Source organism: Rutidosis leptorrhynchoides, chromosome 2 (genome assembly GCF_046630445.1).
Source record: "Rutidosis leptorrhynchoides isolate AG116_Rl617_1_P2 chromosome 2, CSIRO_AGI_Rlap_v1, whole genome shotgun sequence".
NCBI lineage: Eukaryota > Viridiplantae > Streptophyta > Magnoliopsida > Asterales > Asteraceae > Rutidosis > Rutidosis leptorrhynchoides.
This window is the reverse complement of record NC_092334.1, coordinates 539,710,482-539,723,350: the sequence shown is the minus strand read 5'-3', so window position 1 is coordinate 539,723,350 and position 12,869 is coordinate 539,710,482. Positions and strand designations below refer to the sequence as shown.

Sequence of the window (12,869 nt, the reverse complement as noted above, 5' to 3'; positions counted from 1 at the left end):
GATAATACTAATAATTATCTTAGTGATAATATAGTAATAAGAATAATAACAATGACAATATCCATTTTTAAATAATGATATATATATTAATAATGATAATAATAATAATAATGCTAATAATAATAATAATAATAATAATAATAATAATAATAATAATAATAATTGGATAATAATAATAATAATACTAATTATAACTTTAACAATAATAACGATAGTAATAATAAAAAAAATAACAATTTTTAATGATAAATCTATTTTATTGATAAAGATAATAATAATGATAATAATAAGATAAAACTAGAACGACGATAAAAACGACGATAATAATAATCATTTTTAATAAAAATATAGAAAATTCAATTGATTATAACTTCTAATCTGTTCATCGAAACCATTCGATATCTAAAAGAAAAGTCCTTAATTTTTCGCTAGCTTTCCAAGGACATGCATATCTTATACCTTATCTCAACCGCAAGTGTAACTAATTCAATATTCAACCTAACCTGTCTAAGGGCAATATCAAAAGTACAAGCATGCATAATCCTAAATACTCAAGCACTAGTCAGGGATACACTATTAGTATGTAAAAGTTAAATTATGAGTACTCACGTATCAATATTGAGATTCAATATTGCAGGAAAGGTACGTAGACGCAACGGAAATGATAAACACTATATTGACCTCACGAGCATACCCATGAACCATACTCAATCACCTCCGTAGCTATAACCCATAATTTCCTTAATCCTATCCTACTCGAAAAACAATTTCGAAATCACTCGGACAGCACTCCGTCGTAATATTTTATGTATACTAATAATATCTTGAAATAATACGGAGTAAATATATATATCTAAATCGATTGAGAGAGTTTAGAGAAAAATATTTTCAAGTTTCTATGAAATAATGAAACCTATTGAATTCTATTTATAATTGATTTTTGAATTATTAAAGTGAATTATTAAAGTATGAATTATTAAAGTGAATTATTAAAGTATGAATTATTAAAGTGAATTATTAAAGTATGAATTATTAAAGTAAATTATTAAAGTTAAAGTAAAGTAAAAATAAAGTAAAGGTAAAGTTTAAGTATAGTAAAAGTATAAAACTATGTACGTATAATACGCGTATAAATATATATAATATTAATTTAAATCGTTATATATATTTAATAAAATAAAATATAAATATCGTTATCTTTATCATACTAGTTAAGTAATGAGTTATCAAAAGTGGTTCTAGATATTTATAAAAGTTATATACGTTTTAATAATAAAGTTCTTTTTAAACTGAAAACGTTTTTGTACGTTTGAAACTAAATAGATCAATCGAGTCTTTATGAGATTCAATCTTCCACTATCCTTTGTCTAGTTCTCAATGATTGACAATTTGTTCTTATTTATAAATCACTTACCATTTTCCGAATATTGTTAAAACGGAAAGATTTCTCAAATCAACGTGGGCCTTTCAACAGAGACTTGTAATCATAATTCAATATATCTGATAATTCAATCATTTGATCTTATCTTCTAATTCCATTGATAAATATTTTGAAACAGATACAATCATATAAAGTATTTAATCTAATATTTTGTTTACGTTTCAAGTTATAATATATATACACATATACATATATAATCATATTCGTTTAATGGTTCGTGAATCGTTGGAACATGGTCGAGGTTGAATGAATGTATGAACATAGTTTAAAATTCTTGCAATTTAACTTAACAAATATTGCTTATCGTGTCGGAAACATATAAAGATTAAAGTTTAAATTTGGTCAGAAATTTCCGGGTTGTCACAGTACCTACCCGTTAAAGAAATTTCGTCCCGAAATTTGAGTGGAAAGGTCGTGAATGATAATAAGTATGTTTTCATGATGCATACGGGCTGAAAATTAGAGTTTTATCATCAGCGAATAATTTGGATAAACAATCCATTTATATGAAGAGTACGAATGAAGCTAACATAGAAGAGTGAAATGAGTAAGTGTAGATTCATCTTATCATTTGACGTAGATATGATTGATTCCCAGATTTCAAGGGATTTGAAGAAAATCTTCTTAATAAGATTTGACTCTCCGGTAATCAAGGGAATTAGGATCCGCTTTAAATGCGATCGTCCATTTTAATTGTTCTGTAGGAGATTTTCTTATAAATTCACCTCCTTCGTTTCCTTACAACTCACACCTTCTGTTGATACATTTTATGCAAGTTCCTAGACATCTACCCGCGTCCATTGCAGGTACAACAGTTTACAGGCCACCATGATTGCTCGTTATTATCCTATCGGTGTTTGTATGTGGTTACAGGAACTGCAGGAACGAGATTTAGATGTTTAACTATGTTAGACTTAGTCAGACGTACGAGTGAAGCCTCACTAGTACAGCTGACAGGCTCATACGCACGGTTGATGCTGAGCTAAGTCACAATTACAACCTAAATGAGAAGACACGAGTGAGTGATCACCCGTACGACTGATGAAGCCAACTCGTACGTGTGATGAATGAATCGTATAGGTGAGTCAACAGCAGGGGTATATAAAGTCTTATGTTCTTCATTTTAGGTTAAGCCTCTCATTTGTTACACACACTCAGATCTAGTGAGCTCCTCCGATTATCTCTCAGTCCAAATCACCCAGGTGGTGAATAATAGCTCTAGGTGTTGATCTAATCACACTTGATTTAGTTGTGGTTTGACTAAATTAATCAAAAAAAACTTAACCTATTCACTAGAGGGTTTGATTCACTTATTCCGCCATTGTGTGAGTTAAATCTGTTGATTTCTAAGTTCCTAGTCATGTTTCATCACCTTCTATTCTTTCCCCCTCAACTCATATTTTAAAGTATTCATCAATATGCTCCATCCAGTTCTGATTCTCGATATACTTCTAACTTTCATATCGGTCATTCTTCTTTTTCATCTACCGCCGGAAGAATCTATTTACTTCTACTATACTCTTGGTTTTATAGTGTTTTTAGTTCTCCCGTGTCTTTATATTGCTATATGCATTGATATATACGGTTTGTGATTTCTGGGTTGTTGTTGGGTTTTATATCTTCCCTTATATTTCAAAGTCCTTGCTTCTTCTATAATCATTGTCATCCACAGTTAATGCTCTCTTCTATTTGCTACGATTTATACTCCCATTTCTAGTTCGGAGCTTTGTCCTTCCGTTTCTTCTTCTTGCGATTAAGCACCGCTTGTAATGGTCCAGAATTCGCAGATATAAATTTCGGAATGAACATTGTTAATGTTCTAGGAAGGAAATTGTAATGACACGATCTTCACTTGTCAAATTACCAGAATACCTCGGAAAAGGCCGAATCATCAAGAAATATTTTCTTGATATTTAGAGATCAAAGAGAATACAAGAGTCGTGTAACATAGCACATGATGACGTTATGATCTGTGAATCATCATGTTTCATTTAGAAACTCAGCATGAATTACTGTAATATAATCACGTTGATCAAGTGTCATTATATTATACTAACTCATGCTTCAGCTCCCAACACTTCTTCAAGAATATTCCTATTTTAAACTCGAATGTTTCAGAATTTAGAAACTAAAATAGTTTCTTTTATGATATAATACAGATAGCGCGAAGAGGTAAATGATTTCAGATAAGAATAATTATAAAAATATCTTCAGAAGTATGGATGATATTTATAATGAAAGATACGATGATATCTTAGAATGTCTAATATCAGAGGATGATGAAGGATATTGTCCGCAAGGGTTTAGAGTCAGGAGCAAGGTATTCGTTAATGACTTCAGCAAGTACTGAATCATTTGGATTCTTTGAAGGCAGGTTCAGCCTTTGTGATTTGTCCACAGCCTCATTCATACTTTGCTCAATCCGTTTTCCAGTTCCAAAGCTTCTCTTTTTCTGAGCTTTGCCAATATACTATCCTTTATCATCCAACTTTTTACTGTTAAGGTCGTTTACAGTTTTTGCTGCTTCATCAGCATTTTTCAAAATTTCGAGAACTGGTTCGCAGTTTAGGGTGTTTTTCAGAAATTTCTCATTCAAAGAATGTAAGTCTTGGAGGTAGACGTTGTGTGTATATGTAATTGTTGATGTAGACATGCTGCGAGGTTTCAAAATACTGATTGCTGATTCTCAATAATTGGTATGGCAATTCTTGTTATAAGGTATGAATGAGTATATGATAGGGTTTCGATAATTATAATGATTTTTTTTTGGAAAGTCAAAGATCAATGAAGTTGTTGGTAAGTTTATTGCTAATGTGGTGAATATAAGCGATTCCCCAGTAACGTTGGCGAAAGGGCAACGTATCTATCGAGGTTATAATAAGACTGTTTTGATTGAGAAGTCGAAGATGACTTGCTGGAGCTGTGACAAAATTGTCTATTTTGAAACGGAATTGAAAAGTTATTTTAGCTAGTAAATGCCAAAGGGTCTAACACGGATACGTGTCGAACTATGACTTGGGTTTTGAGAGTTTTTCAGGTGTATAACTGTGGGTAACATGTGGTTAGATCATCATCTCGATTGTTCCTTAGTTGAAGTGTCTTCAGGAATTTTGAAGGGTTTGAACACAGATTGTAATCGTTAACATACATTTGATGTTCTAACACAGTTTTGAAGTCAAAATATAGCTTGTGAAAGATGTAAGGATCTAAGAGTGATGATTTTGGTCATATCTCAAGTTGAATTTTGAGATTTCAAAATCAGAATATGTAATTAAATTTTGAATGAGTATGGTTGTTTTGATTTATATGAAAGAATGGATATTGTTGTGAAAGTAGGGAGTATAGTTGATGATTGCTGAATCAGTTTCGAAAAATGTAATATATTAATTGTGAATTTATATATCTCTCGGGTATTACCTACCCGTTAAAAAAAATTTCACAATTAATATTTTGTACAAAAGAAGTTTATTACAGTCTTTATGAAAATATATGTGTATATTTTCTTTAGATGTAATATAGATTTAATGAGTTAATATTAAATTAAACTCATTTGTTTTATAGTTGGAACTAGAATTGAGTAATCCCTAAAACTTTATAAATTGCATAAGTATTTCTTCAATAATATTGAAATTATGAATCATTACTTTGTTATTTGTTGGTTTTCGTGAAATTCTTGTGAACTTCGCAAGGTACGAATGATGTTATTTGAAAAGTTTCGAGTACATCGATGATGAAAGCGTAAAATCAAACATATATTCGAATAATACACTTGATTTATTATAAATTGGATTTTTTTATTGAATTGAGACAGAGATTGTAATTAACGATGGTTAAGTTGCGGACGAAGGACGTACATCATTGCATATTTGTAATATGAATTAACTGAGTAGTTAAGATTCACACATAATAGCTTAGTACGGGAAGATTTATTATGGTTTAAAAATTTATACATATAAATCTTTCGATTGGAAATGAGTTAATACTTCATAACTCGTTGACACAATATATTTGTTGTTGATTCGTAATGATGTCCATAATGATTCTTTAACTGACAGAGTTTGTGATGTTACGGGTGCTGTTGATTCTGACGATACTGACGGCACTGACTGTGTTGATGATGCTACGGTCCTGTTGATGCTGTTGGTAAAACAATTCTAGCTTGTAAATCGTACACCATTTTCGATCAAAGTTTCTACTCTACCATCTCCGTTCACTCATCCGATTTACGGTCAGAATTAAATAATCTCTAAGATTTTGGAGATTACATAACTGCCGCAGAGATATCTCTTCAATGAAGTTTATGAATTAATACTTCATCGTTTGTTGTTGTTGATATTCCTGGATATTTACAGGGCGTATGTCGTTGATGTTTGAGATACATATTGTGATGTTGCGGTGTGGGATGTGGATGTTGTTGTTGGTGGTGGTGATGGTACTGTTGGTGTTGCTGATGGTGGTACTGTTTATGCTGTTGGTGCTGCTGCTGGTGTTTGTAACCTTTGCACCATATTCTCCAAAGCCACTACCCGAGCGCGAAGCTCGTTGACTTCTTCTATTACACCGGGGTGATTGTCGGTTCGGACGAGCGGATAAATAAAATCTAGAATTTGGTGTAGTATGTAATCGTGACGAGATACTCTAGAAATAAGAGAGAAAATGGTGTTTTGGATAGGTTCGCCGGTAAGTGCTTCAGGTTCTTCGCCAAGAGGGCAATGTGGTGGATGGAAGGGATCACCTTCTTCTTGTCTCCAATGATTAAGGAGGCTACGAACCCATCCCTAATTCATCCAGAATAGATGATGACTAATTGGTTGATCCATTCCGGTCACACTGCTTTCGGAACTTGAGTGGGATTCCATTTCGGAATCCGAGGGACTTGAACTAATGACGAATTCCATTTCGTACGATTGAATAAAGAATTTTTCGATATGAAATGATTTTCCGGCTATCGGGTGGTATTCTAATTATATAGAGCAAAAGGTTTCGTAGATTACGGAGGAATTTACGGAATATGTCAGGCAAAGTTTACAGTAACAGATACGCTAAGATATGAATTAGCAGATACGCTAAGATATGAATTTTGTCTATACACTATTCATGCAATCAATGCAATAAGATGTGTCTAGACTAAGAATGATAAGCAGGTAATTTCCGACAAGAATGATGAGCAAAACTTTTGAAATGCAGACACGGTCGAAGTCCAGACTCACTAATGCATCCTAACGACTATCAGTTAGACACACTAATGCAGACCTGGTTCGCTAAGACCACCGCTCTGATACCAACTGAAATGACCCATTCATATACATTATAAATGATTCACAATATTTGATTACATTGCGAGGTATTTGACCTCTATATGATACATTTTACAAACATTGCATTCGTTTTTAAAAGACAAAATTTCTTTACATCAAAAATTGACAGGCATGCATACCATTTCATAATATCCACTATCCAACTATAAATTGATTTAATAATAATCTTTGATGACCTCAATGACTCGAATGCAACGTTCTTCGAAATATGCTATGAAAGACTCCAAGTAATATCTTTAAAATGAGCAAATGCACAGCGGAAGATTTCTTTAACACCTGAGAATAAACATGCTTTAAAGTGTCAACCAAAAGGTTGGTGAGTTCATTAGTTTATCATAATCATTTATTTCCATCATTTTAATAGACCACAAGAATTTCATTTCCAGTTCTCATAAATATACGTCCCATGCATAGAGACAAAAATAATCATTCATATGGTGAACACCTGGTAACCGACATTAACTAGATACATATAAGAATATCCCCTATCATTCCGGGATCCTCCTTCGGACATGATATAAATTTCGAAGTACTAAAGCATCCGGTACTTTGGATGGGGTTTGTTAGGCCCAATAGATCTATCTTTAGGATTCGCGTCAATTAGGGTGTCTGTTCCCTAATTCTTAGATTACCAAACTTTAATAAAAAGGGGCATATTCGATTTCGATAATTCAACCATAGAATGTAGTTTCAATTACTTGTGTCTATTTCGTCAAACATTTATAAAAGCGCATGTATTCTCAGTCCCAAAAATATAAAGGGTAAAAAGGCAAATGAAACTCACCATACTGTATTTCGTAGTAAAAATACATATAACGTCATTGAACAAGTGCAAGGTTGGCCTCGGATTCACGAACCTAAATTAATTATATATAATTATGTGTTGGTCAATATTTGTCTAACAAATTAGGCCAAGTCATAGTGTACCACAATCCTAATGCTCGAGGCTAATATGCAAAAGTCAACAAAAGTAAATTTGACTCAAAATAATTTCCAAAAATCTATACATGATTAATATATAGTTTAAATATCGTCATTTTATATTTTTAAATATTTTTAAAAGATTTATTAGAGTAAATAATATAATTTATTTATTAATAAATAAAATTTTATATTAAATTTATATAATATAATATACTTTTATATATATATTAAGTAATAAAATTTATAGGGTTCATTTAATATCATAAAGATAATATGATAGGTATTATTAAAGTAAGTTATTACACGTAGTAAAATATGTTTGTATCACATATTTATTTGATAAAATAATATCTATAATGATAGTAAGTAAAAGTTGTATTATTTTGTAATAATAATAATTATTATAAAAATATCAATATTTATAATTACTAAGATGACATTATGATAAAACGATAATTCTAATTATGATAACTTTAATATTTACGATAATTTTTAATATTATCTTTAAAATAATAATTCTATTTAAAATAATAATAATAATGATATTTTATAGTAACAATGACATTTCTATTAAAATGATAATTTTTGTTAAAATGATAGTTTTAATACTAACGATAGTTTTAATAATAATAGTAATGATAAAAATAATAAGAACGATAATTTTATCTAAATCAATATCTTATAATATTTTAATTTCATCATGATACTCTTACTCATTATTTCCTAATCGTTTCGTTTAATAGCTTTTAATCGTCTTTTATATCGTGTTCATAATAATGATAATAATAGTAATCAAAATAATTAGGTGTTACAAATATTTGTTTTAATTACACTAATATTAATAATGATAGTTACTATAACATTTTTAACGATAATACTAATAATTATCTTAGTGATAATATAGTAATAATAATAATAACAATGACAATATCCATTTTTAAATAATGATATATATATTAATAATGATAATAATAATAATAATAATAATACTAATAATAATAATAATAATAATAATAATAATAATAATAATAATTGGATAATAATAATAATAATACTAATTATAACTTTAACAATAATAACGATAGTAATAATAAAAAAATAACAATTTTTAATGATAAATCCATTTTATTGATAAAGATAATAATAATGATAATAATAAGATAAAACTAGAACGACTATAAAAACGACGATAATAATAATCATTTTTAATAAAAATATAGAAAATTCAATTGATTATAACTTCTAATCCGTTCATCGAAACCATTCGATATCTAAAGAAAAAGTCCTTAATTTTTCGCTAGCTTTCCAAGGACATGCATATCTTATACCTTATCTCAACCGCAAGTGTAACTAATTCAATATTCAACCTAACCTGTCTAAGGGCAATATCAAAAGTACAAGCATGCATAATCCTAAATACTCGAGCACTAGTCAGGGATACACTATTAGTATGTAAAAGTTAAATTATGAGTACTCACGTATCAATATTGAGATTCAATATTGCAGGAAAGGTACGTAGATGCAACGAAAATGATAAACACTATATTGACCTCACGAGCATACCCATGAACCATACTCAATCACCTCCATAGCTATAACCCATAATTTCCTTAATCCTATCCTACTCGAAAAACAATTTCGAAATCACTCGGACAGCACTCCGTCGTAATATTTTATGTATACTAATAATATCTTGAAATAATACGGAGTAAATATATATATGTAAATCGATTGAGAGAGTTTAGAGAAAAATATTTTCAAGTTTCTATGAAATAATGAAACATATTGAATTCTATTTATAATAGATTTTTGAATTATTAAAGTGAATTATTAAAGTATGAATTATGAAAGTGAATTATTAAAGTATGAATTATTAAAGTGAATTATTAAAGTATGAATTATTAAAGTAAATTATTAAAGTTAAAGTAAAGTAAAAATAAAGTAAAGGTAAAGTTTAAGTATAGTAAAAGTATAAAACTATGTACGTATAATAAGCGTATAAATATATATAATATTAATTTAAATCGTTATATATATTTAATAAAATAAAATATAAATATCGTTATCTTTATCATACTAGTTAAGTAATGAGTTGTCAAAAGTGGTTCTAGATATTTATAAAAGTTATATACGTTTTAATAATAAAGTTCTTTTTAAACTGAAAACGTTTTTGTACGTTTGAAACTAAATAGATCAATCGAGTCTTTATGAGATTCAATCTTCCACTATCCTTTGTCTAGTTCTCAATGATTGACAATTTGTTCTTATTTATAAATCACTTTACCATTTTCCGAATATTGTTAAAACGGAAAGATTTCTCAAATCAACGTGGGCCTTTCAACAGAGACTTGTAATCATAATTCAAAATATCTGATAATTCAATCATTTGATCTTATCTTCTAATTCCATTGATAAATATTTTGAAACAGATACAATCATATAAAGTATTTAATCTAATATTTTGTTTACGTTTCAAGTTATAATATATATACACATATACATATATAATCATATTCGTTTAATGGTTCGTGAATCGTTGGAACATGGTCGAGGTTGAATGAATGTATGAACATGGTTTAAAATTCTTGCAATTTAACTTAACAAATATTGCTTATCGTGTCGGAAACATATAAAGATTAAAGTTTAAATTTGGTTGGAAATTTCTGGGTTGTCACACATAAGGATTTTATGTGTGCAATACGAAGGACTTATGCCTTTAATGTCATGAATCTTCCATGCAATAGCTGGTTTATGAGCTTTTAGCACAGAAATGAGTTGAGATTTTTCATTTTCTGTAAGAGAAGACGATATTATTACAGGTAATTCAGATTCACCATGTAAATAAGCATATTCCAAATGGTTTGGAAGTGGCTTTAACTCTAATGTTGGTGGTTCTTCTATCGATGATTTATATCGATATCTGTCTTCTTCTTTTAACATTTGAATTTCTTCTATTGTTGGTTCATATCCGTTAGCCATGAGTGTAGCTAACATTTCAGCTTCATTAATTGGTTCAGTTCCTTCTCCTAAAGAATATTCTCATGTTCCTTGTAATTCTGGAAATTCTTCTAACAATTTTGCATGTGAATCTATAGTTTGAATATAATAACATGTATCATCTGCAGATTGTGGTTGTTGCATGGCTCTATCCACAAAAAAGGTAACACTCTCGTCCTCTATACTTAGGGTCAGTTTCTTACCGAACACGTCTATTATTGCTTTAGCCGTGTTTAAGAATGGTCTTCCTAATATGAGAGGAACTCGAGAATCTTCTTCCATGTCCAGAATAACAAAATCTACTGGAAATACTAAAATACCAACTTTAACTAGCATGTTCTCCATTATCCCTCTAGGATATTTTACTGATCGATCGGTTAGTTGTATGTTTATTCGTGTTGGTTTCAATTCTCCAAGGTCTAGTTTAGCGTATAATGAATACGACATTAAATTTATACTAGCACCTAAGTCTGCCAATGCTTCTATTGAACTAAGACTACCCAGAAAACATGGAATTGTGAAACTTCCTGGATCTAAAAGTTTTTCTGGTATCTTATTCAACAACACTGCAGAACAATTAGCATTCATAGTAACAGCCGAGAGTTCTTCCATTTTCTTTCTATTTGTGATTAGATCTTTCAAGAATTTAGCATATCTAGGCATTCCTGAAATCACATCAATGAAAGGAAGATTTACATTTATTTGTTTAAACATATCCAAGAATTTGGATTGCTCGGCTTCAAGTCTTTCTTTTCTCATTTTACTTGGGTAAGGAAGTGGTGGTTGGTATGGTTTAACATAAGGTTTAGCCTTAACTGTGTTATCTTCATTAACCTTTTCAACTACCGGTTCTGTTTCCTTCTCTTGCTCAGATTGTGGTTCTTGTGGAGTAGGAATAGCATTATCAGAAATTACAGGTATTTCAGGTGGTTTAAGTGTAATACCACTTCTTGTGGTAATGGCTTTAGCTATTTCATTCCGGGGGTTAGCAATTGTATCGCTAGGTAGACTTTCCGATTTTCTTTCACCTATCAACCTTGCTAGGTTGCTTACTTCTTGTTTCAGATTTTGGATTGAAGCTTGTTGATTTCTAAATGCTTGAGCATTTTATTCATTGGTTTATTTCTGAGATGTGAAAAACTGCGTTTGAGATTCAACTAGCTTCAAAATCATATCTTCTAAATTTGGCTTTTTATCATCGGTTGGTGGTGGTTTATTTTGAAAAATTGGTCTTTACTGATTGTAAGTATTATTGGATACTTGTTGATTTCTAGGACCTTGTTGGTTGATGTATGGAACATTTCGGTTATAATTCTGATTTTGATTGTAGTTTGGTCTTGGCGATTGATAATTATTCTGATAATTATTTCCAGGCCTTTGGTTTATATATGAAACATTCTTTCTTTGTTCAATACTGAGACAATCTTTTGTCAAATGTGGCCCTCCACACCGCTCACAACTAATTCGTATTGAGTGAATATCCTTAGTCATCTTTTCCATTCATCTCTCGAAAGCATATATCTTTGCGGAAATGGAATCAAAGTCATGGCTAGAATCAGCTCTAGCTGGTTTAGATGATCTAACGATGTCTTTTTCTTGATGCCACTCATGTGAGTGGGAAGCAGTGTTATCAATAATTTTGTAAGCTTCAGTTGCGGTTGTCTTCATAATGGAACCACCAGCTACTATATCGATGTCTTTGCGTGTAGTGATGTCGCATCCTTGGTAGAATATTTGTACTATTTGATAAGTGTCTAAACCATGTTGCGGACATCCTCTTAACAACTTTCTAAATCTTGTCCATGCCTCATATAGAGTTTCATTTGGCTTCTGCGTGAACGTAACAATTTCTCCTTGAAGTCTCACGGCTTTAGATGCCGGAAAGAATTGTTTAAGAAAATATTCAACTAAAACATCTCATGTATCAATCGCCCCTTCAGGTAACGATTCTAACCAATCTTTGGCTTCTCCCTTTAAAGTCCAGGGAAATAACATGAGATATATCTGTTCATCCTCCACTTCTCGGATTTTAAATAGAGTACAAATCCTATTAAAGGTACGAAGATGTTCGTTTGGATCTTCCTTCGGCGCACCACTAAATTGGCATTGATTAGTTACCATGTTTAGGATTTGTCCTTTGATTTCATAATCTGGCGCATTAATGTCTGGTTGAGTAATTGCATGACCTT

The 12,869-nt window shown here is 30.6% G+C and overlaps 1 non-coding gene across 1 annotated transcript; it reads left to right on the top strand.

Annotated features, from left to right (window-relative positions):
- The first annotated feature begins 12,436 nt into the window (after positions 1 to 12,436).
- LOC139895378 (small nucleolar RNA R71) lies at positions 12,437 to 12,543 on the top strand. The gene has a single exon (XR_011775832.1). It is a non-coding gene; the product is annotated as a small nucleolar RNA R71 (small nucleolar RNA).
- The last annotated feature ends 326 nt before the right edge of the window (positions 12,544 to 12,869 follow it).